The 14,567-nt window shown below is 46.5% G+C and overlaps 1 protein-coding gene across 2 annotated transcripts in view; it reads right to left on the bottom strand.

Annotated features, from left to right (window-relative positions):
• The window catches only part of LOC308478152 (uncharacterized protein), a 342,007-nt gene that overhangs the window by 15,210 nt on the left and 312,230 nt on the right, over positions 1-14,567 (bottom strand). The window contains exon 1 of one of the 2 annotated variants that reach the window (XM_081007528.1): positions 6,555-6,600. The exons of the other annotated variant lie outside the window; for it this stretch is intronic. The gene's annotated coding sequence lies outside the window, so the exon portion shown is untranslated. Of the gene's footprint in view, positions 1-6,554; positions 6,601-14,567 lie in introns of those variants that run through there. 2 annotated transcript variants of the gene reach the window in all.

The raw sequence follows: 14,567 nt of genomic DNA on the forward strand, positions 1-14,567 counted from the left end.
TAACAACAACAACAACAACAACATTTATATCTCACCCATCGGTCTGGGTTGCCCCAGCCACTCTGAGTGACTTCTAACATAATATTAAACATTAAAAAGACTTTCCTATACAGGACTGCCTTCAGATGTCTTCTAAATGTTGTATAGCTAGTTCTCTCCTTGGCTCAGGGATTGCATAACTCCTTCCCCTCCAACATTTCTCCAATGAAAATATTGTTGTTGTTGTTTAGTTGTATAGTCGTGTCTGACTCTTCGTGACCCCCTGGACCAGAGCACGCCAGGCACTCCTGTCTTCCACTGCCTCCCGCAGTTTGGTCAAACTCATGCTGGTAGCTTCCTAAGGAAAAACGGGACATTCCAGGATCCAACCAGAAACAGGGATGGCTTCTGTAAATCCAGGACTGTCCCTGGAAAATAGGGATACTTGGAGAGTCTGGTATTCCATCTTCAGATACCTAAAAGGTTGCCACATGGAACGTGAAGCAAGATGGGGAAGGGTCATAAAAGGGATTCCAATTCCCACTTCAGAAATCTGAAGCAATGGGACTAATCTCCTTCTTTCAGCCTTGAAACAGCTCCAGTTTCATCAAGACACAGTGTAGAAGTGAAGAGTTTTTTTAAAAAGAAAAGAAAGGAATTCAGAAACACCTGGAGGGTCACAGGTGCCCCATTGCTGGCATAAGGGTTGGCCAGGTCGGATCAGGAGAGGAAGCAGAGATTTATTTCTTCCCTTTATACATCACAGTTCCTCTCAGAGGATGCTTAAAGGCAGTGAAGGTTGTATTACAGATTTTAAATGCATATTGGTTAACTGGGCAAGGCGCTAGCTTTGTGGAACAGTCTTCTTTTGGGCTCTGAATGTTGAACAAAGGAAAATGGAGTGCAAAGAGAAATTGTGCCCGTGTCTCGGCTCCATCAGTACCTCGCAAAAGGAGGCTCAGAGCAGCTGATAGCGCGAAGAAGGAATCACATGTCTTGATCTCGCCAGCATCAACAAAGCAAGGCATTCATGGCTGAAGAACACTTGGCTTATTGGGAAGGGCAGAACACCAGCTCTGTTGCCTTCCCTAGTCTCTAAAATCACCCGTTAAAACACACAAAAAGCAAAAACTTGTTTTGAACATTTGACAAAAAGAAGCAACAGTGTCCCCACCCCCAGACACTGGGCTGTGAATGAAGATGGGGGTTCAAATACAGTGGTACCTTGGTTCCCAAACTTAATCCGTTCCCGAAGTCCATTCCAAAACCAAAGCGTTCCAAAACCAAGGCGTGCTTTCTTATAGAAAGTAATGCAAAATGGATTAATCCGTTCCAGACTCTTAAAAACAACCCCTAAAACAACAATTTAACATGAATGTTACTCTCTAGCGAGACCATTGATCCATAAAATGAAAGCAATAATCAATGTACTGTATTATAAAATAAAGAAGACAGTATTGTAGATGATGAAAATTAAAATTATTTCCCCCCCTTACTTACACTGATGATAGTCATTGTTCGGATGCGGGACTTTTATTCATTTCCGCAGTCATGCAATCAATCAATCAATCAATCAATCAATCAGTAGCTAAACTGGGTTCCGCACAGTCACAAAAACAAATTAACCGAAAAAGCAAAATAAATAGCAAAAACAAAAGCACCAAATACAGCGGTACCTTGGTTCTCGAATTGAATCCATTCTGGAAGTCCATTTGACTCCCAAAATGTTCAAAAACCAAGGTGCAGCTTCTGATTGGTGCAGGTACCCCAGAAACAATAGCCAACAGCTGCATCAGACGTTTGGCCTCCTAAAAACATTCGAAAACCAGAACACCTACTTCCGGATTTTTGGTGTTTGGGAACCAAGGCGTTCGAGAACCAAGGTACCACTGTACCTTTTCTATCTAGTTTGCAAGCTGCCACCACCAAAAAATTGTGAGAAGGCCCCATGGGCAACATCTGGTTCCCAGTCTCACGAGAAGCTAAGAAGAGACTGAAGGGCCAGGCCAATGGTCCATTTGTCCAGCATCCTGGACTGCATCCTTCTCACAGGGGCCAACCAGATGCTTCTTTTTGGAAACCATCAAGCAGAATTTGAGCACATGAGCAACTCTCCCTTCCTGTGGTTCCAGCATTTGCATGAACTTGTCCAATCCTCTTTGGAAGCCACACTAGGTTGCCTCTCCCACTCCAAGCAGTGCAACCCCTCCACCAGGGGAGAGCAGGATAATTCACATTTCTGTGGGATATGAAACACAGGGAGCAGTCAAGTACAACATTCCTAGAGTGGACATGAAAGGGGATGTTTGCTCCAGTCAGTAGAAAATGTTCTGTTTCCTCCTGGACTGGGACAAACCTCCTCTGCATGTGACTAGAGGTGGGCGTGACCTCACCTGTCCAAGTGACAAAAGGACCAGGCACACAGCACCCCCCCTTTCTCTGACTCCATTCGTCGAAGAAGTAACATTAGCTAGAGATGTCCTGTTGGCTTTCAGCCAAGAGAGGACAAAGGAACTATCTCCTTATGGGATAAATTCCACATGTATATACTTTGTAACCTAAGTCTGCCTTCAGGGATCCATCTGTGAACTGAATGTGTGAGTAAACTTCTTCTATACTTTTTACACAAGATTTTGTCGTGTCTATTCTTTTTAAGGTGGAGTAAAGGGGATTACCAGGAATCCTATACAGTCATACCTCAGGTTGAATGTGCTTCGGGATGAGCGTGTTCGAGTTGTGCTCCGCGGCAACCCGGAAGTTACGGAGCGTGTTAACTTCCGGGTTTCACCGCTTGAGCACACGCTCAAAATGACGTCACGCGCATGCGCAGAAGCGGCGAAAAGCGACGTGTGCGTGCGCAGACGTGCCGTCGCTGGTTACGTTTGCTTCTAGATGCGAATGGGGCTCCGGAAAGGATCCCTTTCGCATCTAGAGGTACCAGTGTAATAAGAAAAACGAAAATGTATTGTCACTAGATGCACAGCCTACCCCTCATGACTTAAAGCTGGGGATTCCTTAAAGCTGGGGATTTAAGAAGCTTAAACGAGCTTGCAACAAGCTAACTGCTGTGTATTTAAAAGGGGAATGTTAAAACTCTGCAAAGTTATAGAATTTGCTAGTGCAAGTTAGGAAGGATATTATTAAACAATATATCCTCTCCTGCCTCCCTGAACATTCCCACAATTTCCACCTGCAAGAGCCTTCCTGTTGCCCTCAATTACCGTCTGTCCTCTCTTAGCAGCTCCAGACAGACCCTCTGGCGGCAGCATCTCCCCCCCCCCCCCATTTTTTTTTTATTAGTTTTCACAATATTATAAACAAACAAACACACAAAACAAACATAAATCATAGCCTTATTGAAAATTACAGTTATTAACTTTGTTAAGTGACTTCCTCGCTTCCCCTTGGTTGAATTTCATTGCATGTCTTTTTAACGGTTTTCCAAGTCCCAATTTCTATGAAATTTAACTTAAACATTAACATCCTTAAATCTTCACCTTATGGAATTAAACATATTAATTCATCACTTAACATAAATAAAATCCTAATCCCATTAAGTATCTGCAAGCTATTTTCAGTTAGTTTAACTTAACAAATTTAACTAAATAATCATTAAATTTATTCCACTCTTCCTGATACTACTACTCCTTCTGGTGGCGGACTCTTCCGGTTAGGTCAGCTAGCTCCGAAAAATCCATCATCTTCATCTGCCATTCCTCTATTGTTGGTAATTCTTGGGTTTTCCACTTTTTAGCTAACAAAATACGAGCAGCAGTTGTGGCATACAAAAATAATTTAACATCTTTCTTGGGCAATTCCAAACCTGTTATTCCAAGAAGAAAGGCCTCTGGTTACTTTAGAAATGTATATTTCAACATTTTTTTCAATTCATTATAAATCTTTTCCCAGAAGTCTTTCACCTTGGGACAGGTCCACCACATATGATAAAAGGTTCCTTCCTTTTCTTTACATTTCCAACATATATTGTCACAATTATGATATATCTTCTGGGGGCAGCATCTTAAGGCACTGCTGGGCAACATGATGGCTGCATCTCCAGCCCCAGAACCTGCCTGGGGTCTTTCCAAGTCTCTTGCCCATCCGTGCAATATTATCTGACATGCTGTCCAGTGACAAAATGGATGACTCTGTGGCAGGTAGTTCAGGTGTGCCTTATGAGGACAGGATGGAGAGCAGGGGGCAGACGCTCTTAGAAAGCCGACTTGTGGTTATTACCCTTAGAAAGGCATCCTGCTTATTCAGGGAGGGGGAGGCAGGCATTAAGGGCCTTTTCGCTATCTTCCCTTTTCTTCGAGCAGTTAACAGATTAAACCAATTCATTAGCCGCAAAGTGGAGCAAAGAGCAATGCGGTTTAGGAAGCGGGCAAATCTCTCTTCGGATTTTCTCGTAAGTGGGGAACATGGGATTTCAATCTGGCCTAGCAGAGATACAAGGAGGAAAGCTCTCAGACCCAGGATAAGACAGAGGTGCAGAATACGATCAGAATACGGATGAAACGAAAGTGTGGATGAGCTCCAAGAGAGGCCACTTGCAAGCCAAGGCAGGGAGAAAGATTCAGAGTTAAAAGCTTTTCCAGCCTCTTAGAAAAGAAGCAGCAGGTACCGTCTACGCAGCGCAGTCTTTAGCATATGTGCTGCCAGGGGGCAAAGATCCCCCAGATCCCCCAAATTTAGTTTAGCCCCCAAATTAGCTTTTATTATGATGTAAGAATTAATTTCACGTGCATGGCGCCGTTGAGAATGACAAGCGCCGTCGTTGAGTCAAGCGCCACTATTGTGAAAGACAAGCACCGCTGCTGGTGCAGCACATCTTTGGTGAACGAGTGCACATAGTTGAAAGTCCTTTAGTGAAACAGTAGGTATACATTTCGGTAATGCTTAGGTATATATGTATTTTGTTTTTTTAGCTTGATCAAAATTATTATTTCATAACAGGTAGATAGTTAAGAGCTTAGGCAGCTTCAGCGGTGGGCTCCTGGCGCCCCACACCCCTTGCACCCCCGGGGAAAGACGGCCCTGCATCTAAGAGAAATGGCAAAATGCAAAATAATTGAGAACCAGAGGAGAACAGCAGGTTCAAAACTATTAACAACTTTGCAGCAACTTACTGTATTTTTCGCTCTATAAGACGCACCGGACCACAAGACGCACCTAGTTTTTGGAGGAGGAAAACAAGAAAAAAAATGCTCTGAATCTTAGAAGCCAGAACAGCAAGAGGGATTGCTGTGCAGTGAAAGCAGCAATCCCTCTTGCTGTTCTGGCTTCTGGGATAGCTGTGCAGCCTGCATTCGCTCCATAAGACGCACACACATTTCCCCTTGCTTTTTAGGAGGGAAAAGGTGAGTCTTATAGAGCAAAAAATACGGTAGATTGGCATGGGAGACAGTTGCTGTGAGCTGACTGACATTTAGTCTGCATTCAGCGTGCTCCCAACCGCTGGCTTGTGAAGCTGCGTACACGGGACAAAAGCTACAATCCACCTCTATCCTGTTATTTCTTGAGAAATATTGACATTTTGATGCATTTTCCCTCAACCACATTTGATTCAATTTGAAAACGTACGTCCTAGCCACCAACATCTTCTGGTGTCTGTTCTGCCTCCACAGTTGAAGGCAGAAATGCTTCTGGATATCCATTGCTAGAAACCACAGGAGGGGAGAGTTGCTCTTCTGCTCAAATCCTGCTTGCGGGTTTCCCATAATGGGCATCTGTTTGGCAGGTGCAAGAACAGGGTGCTGGACTAGATGGGCCACTGGCCTGATCCAGCACATTCTTCTGATGTTCTCTGCCCTCTGCCATAGACAGTCTGAGGGCAAGTTGGGAACGCATTCAACCATACTGATGTGCACCTTGAGTTACAAATGTGATTTGAAATGCACGGGGGTGCTCAGACAACAAACTCGCTGAGTCTTCATCACCATCATCTGTTGATCTGTATGCTACTTTTCCATGAAAATGTGCCCAAAGTGGCTCACAACATCTCAACAATTAAGTGTAACAGTTCAAAAAATTAGAAGCAATTAGAAAGAATAAAACCAATTAAAAAAACCAAGGAGTTGTAAGCTGACAATGTGTACACTGCCACACAACACCTCTCTTGACTTAAACCATGGGTAGACAAACTAAGGCCCAGGGGCCGGATCCAGCCCAATGGCCTTCTAAATCCGACCCACGGACAGTCCGGGATTCAGTGCGTTTTTACATGAGTAGAATGTGCCCTTTTAGAATCATAGAATCATAGAATCATAGAGTTGGAAGAGACCACAAGGGCCATCAAGTCCAACCCCCTGCCAAGCAGGAAACACCATCAGAGCACTCCTGACATATGGTTGTCAAGCCTCTGCTTAAAGACCTCCAAAGAAGGAGACTCCACCACACTCCTTGGCCGCAAATTCCACTGTCGAACAGCTCTTACTGTCAGGAAGTTCTTCCTAATGTTTAGGTGGAATCTTCTTTCTTGTAGTTTGGATCCATTGCTCCGTGTCCGCTTCTCTGGAGCAGCAGAAAACAACCGTTCTCCCTCCTCTATGTGACATCCTTTTATATATTGGAACATGGCTATCATATCACCCCTTAACCTCCTCTTCTCCAGGCTAAACATGCCCAGCTCTCTTAGCCGTTCCTCATAAGGCATCGTTTCCAGGCCTTTGACCATTTTGGTTGCCCTCCTCTGGACACGTTCCAGTTTGTCAGTGTCCTTCTTGAACTGTGGTGCCCAGAACTGGACACAGTACCCCAGGTGAGGTCTGACCAGAGCAGAATACGGAGGCACTATTATTTAAAATGCATCTTTGGGTTATTTGTGGGGCATAGGAATTTGTACATTTTCCTCCCTTCTGAAATATAGTCCGGCCTCCCACAAGGTCTGAGGGACAGTGGGCCGGCCCCCGGCTGAAAAAGTTTGCTGACCCCTGGGTTAGACCAAAACCCTTCCCTGCATCTTTGGTGATCCCCGTATTTCTCAGCGCAGTGGAGGGAGGGTGGTGAACCCGTCTCCCGTCGGCCTGTTTCGCCCAGCGGCCATTAGCATGGAATCAATATTTTCTCGTGGCCTCAAGTGAGTTTTATCCGGCGTCAGTGAAAACAAGAGTGGCTCCCCGTCACAGTGAGAAAAATGCACATGGACGCACGCACTTTCTAGCGCAGCCGAACAAAAGGTTACGCATGGCAGAGCATTACCCCAAGTGACCAATTCCTTCGCCGCGGAAGAGAGCCAAGCAGAGCCTGACGTACTTCAATTATCCCCAAGGTTATTCAATTATCCTCTTCCTCCATTTTCCTCCCCCCCCCCCACAACCACCGCCATGCTGGAGCGTGATTGAGGTGACCTGGCAGGTGGGGAGATGGGGCACCAATGAGGCATCTCCAGTTGCTCCGGGGACGATGTGTGACATTGCGAAGAGAGATGTCAGCACACACACAAACGCTTACCGTTGTGCTCCTGACTCCCTTTTTCCCAGCAGAGGTGCCTGTTTCCGAATCAGCAGCCAAATCACCCGACCTTTAAAAGGGGAAAACTGGGGAAAGAGCTGAGGCAACAGACCTATTTAATTTGCCCACATGCAAATAACAAATTAAAACTGCTAGCCCTCTGGGGATAAAGAGCCATTTGCCTACACACACATTCCCTGTAGGCTATAAATCTAGACAAATAAATATACATTTCATTACAGCAAATTAACTCTGCCAAGAAGAATGGGAGGTCTTTGTGGGAATGTTCAGGGATGCAGGAGAGGATATATTGTTTGGTTATGGCCTTTCCAACTTGTGTTAACAAGTTCACAATTTAGCAGAGTAACATTTCCCCTTTTTAAACTTGCAGCGGATGCGTTTGCTCAGGCTCGCTAAAGCCTCTATAATACGTTTCATTGATATTCCCCTTTAGTCCCTCATAAAAAGATAGACGCGACACAGTCTTCTATAAAAGTATAAAAGGAGTTTACTCACTCACATTCTGTTCACAAATGGATCACAGAAGGCAGACTTAAGTTAGAAAAGTAATATACAGTGGTACCTCGGGTTACATACGCTTCAGGTTACATACGCTTCAGGTTACAGACTCTGCTAACCCAGAAATATTACCTCGGGTTAAGAACTTTGCTTCAGGATAAGAACAGAAATCGTACTCCGGTGGCACAGCGGCAGCAGGAGGCCCCATTAGCTAAAGTGGTGCTTCAGGTTAAGAACAGTTTCAGGTTAAGAACGGACCTCCGGAACGCATTAATTAGTTAACCCGAGGTACCACTGTACACCTGGAATCTATCCCATAAGGAGACAGTCCCTTTGTGCATCTTAGGCTAAGCAGATATTGCTTCTTCGATGAATGTGGTCAGAGAGAGAGACTGGCTGACCAGTCCTGCTCTTTTGTTACCTGGGCAGGTGAGGTCACACCCACCTCTAGACACATGCAGAGGAAGTCTGTCCCAGCCTAGGAGAAACAGGAAGTTTTGACTGGCTGGTCCAGACATCATCATCATCATCACTTTTTATTTGTCTGCCACCTTTCCACAGTTAAAAAAACAATGCTCAAGGTGGCTTACAGCATAACAAGATTTACATAATTACAAAAGTCATAAACAATAAATAAACAACATCAAAAAATACGCAACCAAATGGGAAACAATTTCCACATAAATCAAAATCTAAAACTAAGAATACAGCATTAATACCACAGTTTAAAATGACATAGGTAAAAAATAACAGCAATTTAAACAAAAAACGAAAACTAAACTAAACGGAGCCCTCTCTGCAGCAGCGGCAACAGCAGTCCTTTATAGAGCCCATCAGGCCCCGCCCAGGGCCAGGTGGTGAGTAGCAGGACTGGGGCCCTCAGGCGCTGAGCAGGGAGTCCTCCTTGTCCACTCTAGGGGGGTTGTACTTGACTGCTCTTGTGTTTCACATCCCACAGTGAGCAGCCCCTTCTCCCTCCTTGCCCTCGCACCCTGTGGCAACCACAGTAGCCAATTGTCCGGGGATTTAATTAAGAACTTAAGGCAGCCTCCTAATGCCTTTCACATGCATGAGATGAGGGAAAGGCTGACCCTACGGAAGGATTTCAGCTTAGTTCCTGCCTTGCCTCTTGGGTCGCCAGATGGGTGGGCCAGAGCATCCCAGGCATGGCATCATTTTCCAGGGAAAAGAAATGCCCACAATGCATTGCTGTCACCAGCACTTGGACCACATGACTGGTCATGTCTGCCTCCCTCAAGCTCCCCAGCCTTGGAAGGGGCAGGCCTTCAGTCTCCTGCCTCATCAGGACCTGGTACAGGGATAGGCAAACTCGGCCCTGCAGATGTTTTAGGACTACGTCTCCCATCATCCCTAGCTAACAGGACCAGTGGTCAGGGATGATGGGAGTTGTAGTCCCAAAACATCTGCAGGGCTGAGTTTGCCTGTGCCTGACCTCGTACCTCCAGGGGTTTCTGCCGCATAGTCTCACTCCCCTCCCCAAGTGCTGTGCCCCCCTCCTGATCTAAATCAGAGGGCTCAGAGAGAGAGAGAGGAAGAGAGAGTGTGGTGTAGTGGTTAGAGTGCAGGACTAGGAACTGGGAGAGACATGGGTTCAAATCCCTGCGTGGCCACAAAGTTTACTGGGTGAACCTGGTGGCCAGTCACAGTTTTGCAGCCTAACCAACCTCGCAGGGCTGTTGTGAGGATAAAGTGGGAAGCGAACCACATACGCCACCTTGAGCTCCTTTAGTAGCTACAGAAATTGGCCTTTTCCAGAAAGACTATCTGAGCAGCCCAGAACCCCATGCCATACTCCGGAGACTGGCGGCTTACCAAATGAAGCCTTAGATTGGACTCCACTGCAGGGATTCTGTGGGCACATTGCACAAATATGCATTTTGCTCATTTAATTATTTACTGCATATATATTTCTCCTTTCTGCCAAGGCATCCAAAGGGGTTTGCAATTTAACATACTAAAATAGAAGGATGCTACCAATTATGAAAAGCAGCTTTGGCTCAGGGTGCTGGTGGTTTTATCAAGAGCTGATAGCATGAGCTCCCCGGCCTGTTCTTTTTTGTGGCTAAGGTCCCAGTTTTGTCAGACTGATGCAACGTTTTCCATTTTGTCCTCCTTGTGGGGAGAGAAGGAGGAAGAGGAGGATGACTGCAGGAGGCAAACATCCCAAAGAGACAATCTGGGACCTGGAGACAGATGGACACTACAATGGCTCTTTCTGGCGGTGCCTCACTTTTGCACACAAACACACTTTCCCAAGAAGCCCCTGCAACCTCTCTGACAACTTCTTTTCAGGGACAGCTCTCTTTCTGCTAGGGTCAGATTCAACTGATTTATGGCCCTTTTAAATCCAGGGCTGCTTGCAGCACCTGCGCTCTCAGAAAGAAGGGATTTGCAGGCTTCCCGTGCCTCGGTTGGTGTCCTGAAGGTTTATGGGGCTCTTTACAACCCTTCAAAAACCTCCAGCTGAGTTCCCACATCTGGGAGGCTTTCCCCCATGACGCAGTCTGTCTCTGGGCTTCTCCAAACTACCTGCTTATTCTGCATCCCTTCCTCATTTCATTTCTTACACAGAAGTTAAGACAACACCCAGTCTTTATTGAGCGTTCCCCTTCACTTTCCTTACAGCAAAAAGTCTGGTTTTCCAAAAAAAGGTGTATTTGTTGCACTAGGACAGTGGTTCTCAAACTTTTTTCTCTGGGCCACATGTTCAGAATAAACAATTACTTGCACCATACTGATTTTTTTTACTGATAAGAAATACATTGGGAAACAAAAAGAAGCAACTTACATGTAGCAGTGCTTGATTCATAATATGACCCTGGGACACCCAGAAAGTATAAAAGAATGCCGCTACATAAGAACGTGAATCATTCCCAAAATAGAATGTTAACGGTCCTTCAATCTCAATGGGGCAAAGGCTCAGAGTCCACTTTCTTAGGTGATTATTTAACTTCTTGGAACCCTTGTGGATTTCTTGAGTGTTTCAGGCACTTCTGCCCAGGGCATCAGATAAATAGCCTCTTGGTTAGGAAAGTTGGCAGTAACAGGATTGGTTCTCCATGGGCCTCTCTCTCATTTTTCAAGTGAACATCACATGAGATGCTCTCTCTCCCTCTGTTTTTTCTCCAGCCACTTTTAGCTGTTGTGCAGCGTTTAAAGGAGGATTCCTGGTCGTGTATCCCCTCTGTCCCAGCTGGGGACAGCTCCTGAAACCTTTGCATCGCCACGTTTGCTGACTTTGCAGTTGAAGCCTTTCATCAACTCTTCCCTGTGTGGGGCCTTGATCAATTTTTCATGCGTTCAAGTTCCTTTGTAGCATTTGACCTTTCCCCAAAGGGTGCATTCTCAGAACCACCACTTACAAGAAGAACAAGAAGAAGAAATAAGAAGACAGGAAACCTAGGAAGGCAGGCCAGTGGCCCATTTTGCTCGCAATAACGCAAGAGCCTGTGCTGGATCAGGCCAATGGCCCATCTAGACCAGCATCCTCTTCTCAGATGTCTGGGGGGGGGGGGACCAGCAAGTGGGACATGAGCACAAGAGCGCACTCCTCTCTTGCAACTGGCATTCAGAAGCATTGCAACTGTGGAGGGAGCACATAGCTATTGTGGTGAGTCTCATCGATAGCCTTATTCTCCTCCATGAATTTGTCCAGTCCTCTTTTAACCATCCAAGTTGGTGGCCATCGCTGACTCCTGTGGCAGGGAGTTCCGTAGATTAACCATGTGCCGCAAAACGAAGTACGTCCTCTTATGTGTCCTGATTGCCTGCACTGACTGGAAGCAATGGCTCTCCGGGCTTTCAGATCCCTACCTGCGTATGCCATTGGGGATGGAACCTGGGACCTTCTGCATGCACAGCAAATGCTCTACCAGTGAGCTACGGCCTGATACCAAACCACTATTGGATGGAGAGACTGCAGAGTCTATGAAGTCTGGGTAGGGCAGCCCTCAAGGTAATCTTACCATTACCCTAAATTGAGAGGGGACATGTTAGCAAAGCAACCTGCTTGGTATTCACAGTTGTAACCAAGAGAGGGCAGCAGTGGGCACCCACGCCAGCCTAAAAAATAGGGCTGGCAGACCTGAGGAAGAGACCTGAATCACTTGCAGCAGGTGGAAAGGTCTTGCTGGGAGCCCCATCTTGTCCACACAAATCCTCCATTTTTTGCCTTTGAGTCCAGTGTTAAATCCATCACAGTCTTTTTAAAAATTATAAATATTTTATTAATTTTCTTTTATTGCAAATAAAGATCATCCAATTTTACATTTTCCAATCCACCCCCCTCCCTGGTGACTTCCCTCATCTTCCCTTTCTGGTTTGTTACATTGATTGTGGTCTTCTGCATATTAATATACTTTAGACGTTACGACATTGTCTTCCTTCATATCTTACTTGAATAAAGTTGTGAATGTTTATTCAAAATCCACCGATGAGTCCATTTCTTTTTTGTTGTTTCTGTAGGTAAGTTGTAAAAGGTTCCCATTCTTTTTAAAAGTCTCTGTTGTCCTTTTCATGTAGTTTATCTGTAGAATTCTGCATAATTCACCAGTTTTCCTTGCCATTGTTCTTTTGTTGGTACTTCTTCAGTCTTCCAAACTAGAGTTATGCAACTCTGCTTGTTCGGACAATGTGGGTTCTACCCACCTATGTATTCTGACAAATTCTGGCTGTCCCCTTGCCCTTCAAAGTGAACTCTCATAAAGGCTGGAATCATATATGCACACTTAGAATGATAGACTTGTAGTGTTGGAAGGGACCCCCAGGGCTCATCTGGTCTGACCCCCTGCAATGCAGGAATCAGGGCTGAAGAATTCCCAGTCGATGGCCTCCAAGGAAGGGAGTCCATTCCACTGTCAAACAGCTCCCAAAGTTACTGGGAGGAAATCCCACTGAGCCCCATGGGGTTTACTTCTGAGCACTGCAGAGGGGTTATTTTGTACTTGTTGGTGCAGCACTTTGGTTTTTTGGATGCTGAGCGATAGGCCAAGCTTTTTGTAAGCTTCTGCGAAGATATTTAGGATGGTTTGGAGGTCATCCTCTGAGCGTGCGCACACTACGTTGTCATCGGCATACTGAAGCTCTATGGCGGAAGTTACGGTAACCTTACTCTTTGCTTTCGGCCTGCTCAGATTGAAGAGCCTTCCATATGATTTCTACTCCGGTGGGGAGTTTCCCTTCAACAAAGTGTAGGATCATGGCAATGAAAATAATGAATAGAGTTGGGGCAATAACACAACCCTGTTTAACACCTGATCTCACTGTGAATGGTTCACTTTGAGATCCATTGTTATCTGCGATTGTTGCTATCATATTATCATGGAGGAACCAAAACATGTTCACAAATTTATCTGGGCAGCCAATTTTCAGAAGGACAGTCCGCAGGGCATTATGATTTAAAGACTGTCTTCCATGAACACAGTTTGAACAGTGAGTCCGTAAGTGACTGTGGAGGCCAATTCTGGATCCAGACGTTCTTCCACAGTGGGGACATAGGTTTCCGGGAGGGAGTTGATCACGGTGTGGATTTGCCAAGCGTGCCTTCCTCTTAGCACGTTTCTCCCTTGCGTCCTGAGTTCAAGTGTCTTCAAAGCCCATGACACCTTTGGTGAAGGCTGTTCTCCAACTGGAGCGCTCGCAGGCCAGTGTTTCCCAATTGCTGGTGTTTATACTACATTTTTTTAGATTTGCCTTGAGACAGTCTTTAAACCTCTTTTGTTGACCACCAGCATTACACTTTCCATTTTTAAGTTCGGAATAGAGTAGTTGCTTTGGAAGACGAGGAGGGTGTCAGCTACACAGAACACTGCTATCCACACTTGACCAGGCCAAAGAGTTTTGTGTAGCTTTTCAGATTTCTCTGCCAATAAAACAAAACATATCAATTAATTTCGTTGATGAAGCAGATGTGTATGGGACTTAATGGGAAAAGATGAGTAAAATCCAGCACCAAAGGAACATTTTTGCAGCGGCCAGTGGCAGACTTGGTTGGCGGCCAAACTGTTGCCTCGGAATAAATCATGTTCATTTCAGAGCTACAGGCCAGAGTGTGTCCCGTTGGCCTTAAAGTGCACCCAGCCGCGATGAGAAGCAAATCAAAGTCGGCGCGAACCGAAACCGGCCCACCGGCGTGGCAGCTGCCTCCGGGGTCAACAGAGACCCTGAGCAGAAGCCTCTTCCTCAAGGCAGAGGCGCGCCTGGACTCCCTTGCGCCCTTGCCAGAGCCGGGAAGCGCGAGTTTTGCGCCCCCCTCGGGCTGCGCCTTTGGCGACGTCCAACCTGGCCAGCCCCTCGGTGCGCCCCGGCCTCCAGGCTTCTTCTACAGTGGAACGGGTCCTGCGCCGCCCCCAAAGCTCCTTACAACCTCCCTCCCCCCCGGCGGCGAGGGGTCCTGCCCCGCAGCTAAGCTTCCCGGGTGCGCTCGGGCGCGCGGCGTCGAAGCGCTCTGCGTGGCTCGGCCGCCGGCCGCCTGTGCCGAGGCTGCCCGGGCGCGCGGGGCGGCGCCGGTTGGAGCTGCCGGCGTTGCAGCGCGCGGTGTGGGCGGCGGCGGCGGCGAGGCTGAGCCGGGCCCGGGAGCGCGCAAAGCAGCCTTGGCA

The sequence above is a fragment of the Podarcis pityusensis genome (genome assembly GCF_964106645.2).
Source record: "Podarcis pityusensis genome assembly, chromosome: 5".
In the NCBI taxonomy this organism is placed as follows: Eukaryota; Metazoa; Chordata; class Lepidosauria; order Squamata; family Lacertidae; genus Podarcis; species Podarcis pityusensis.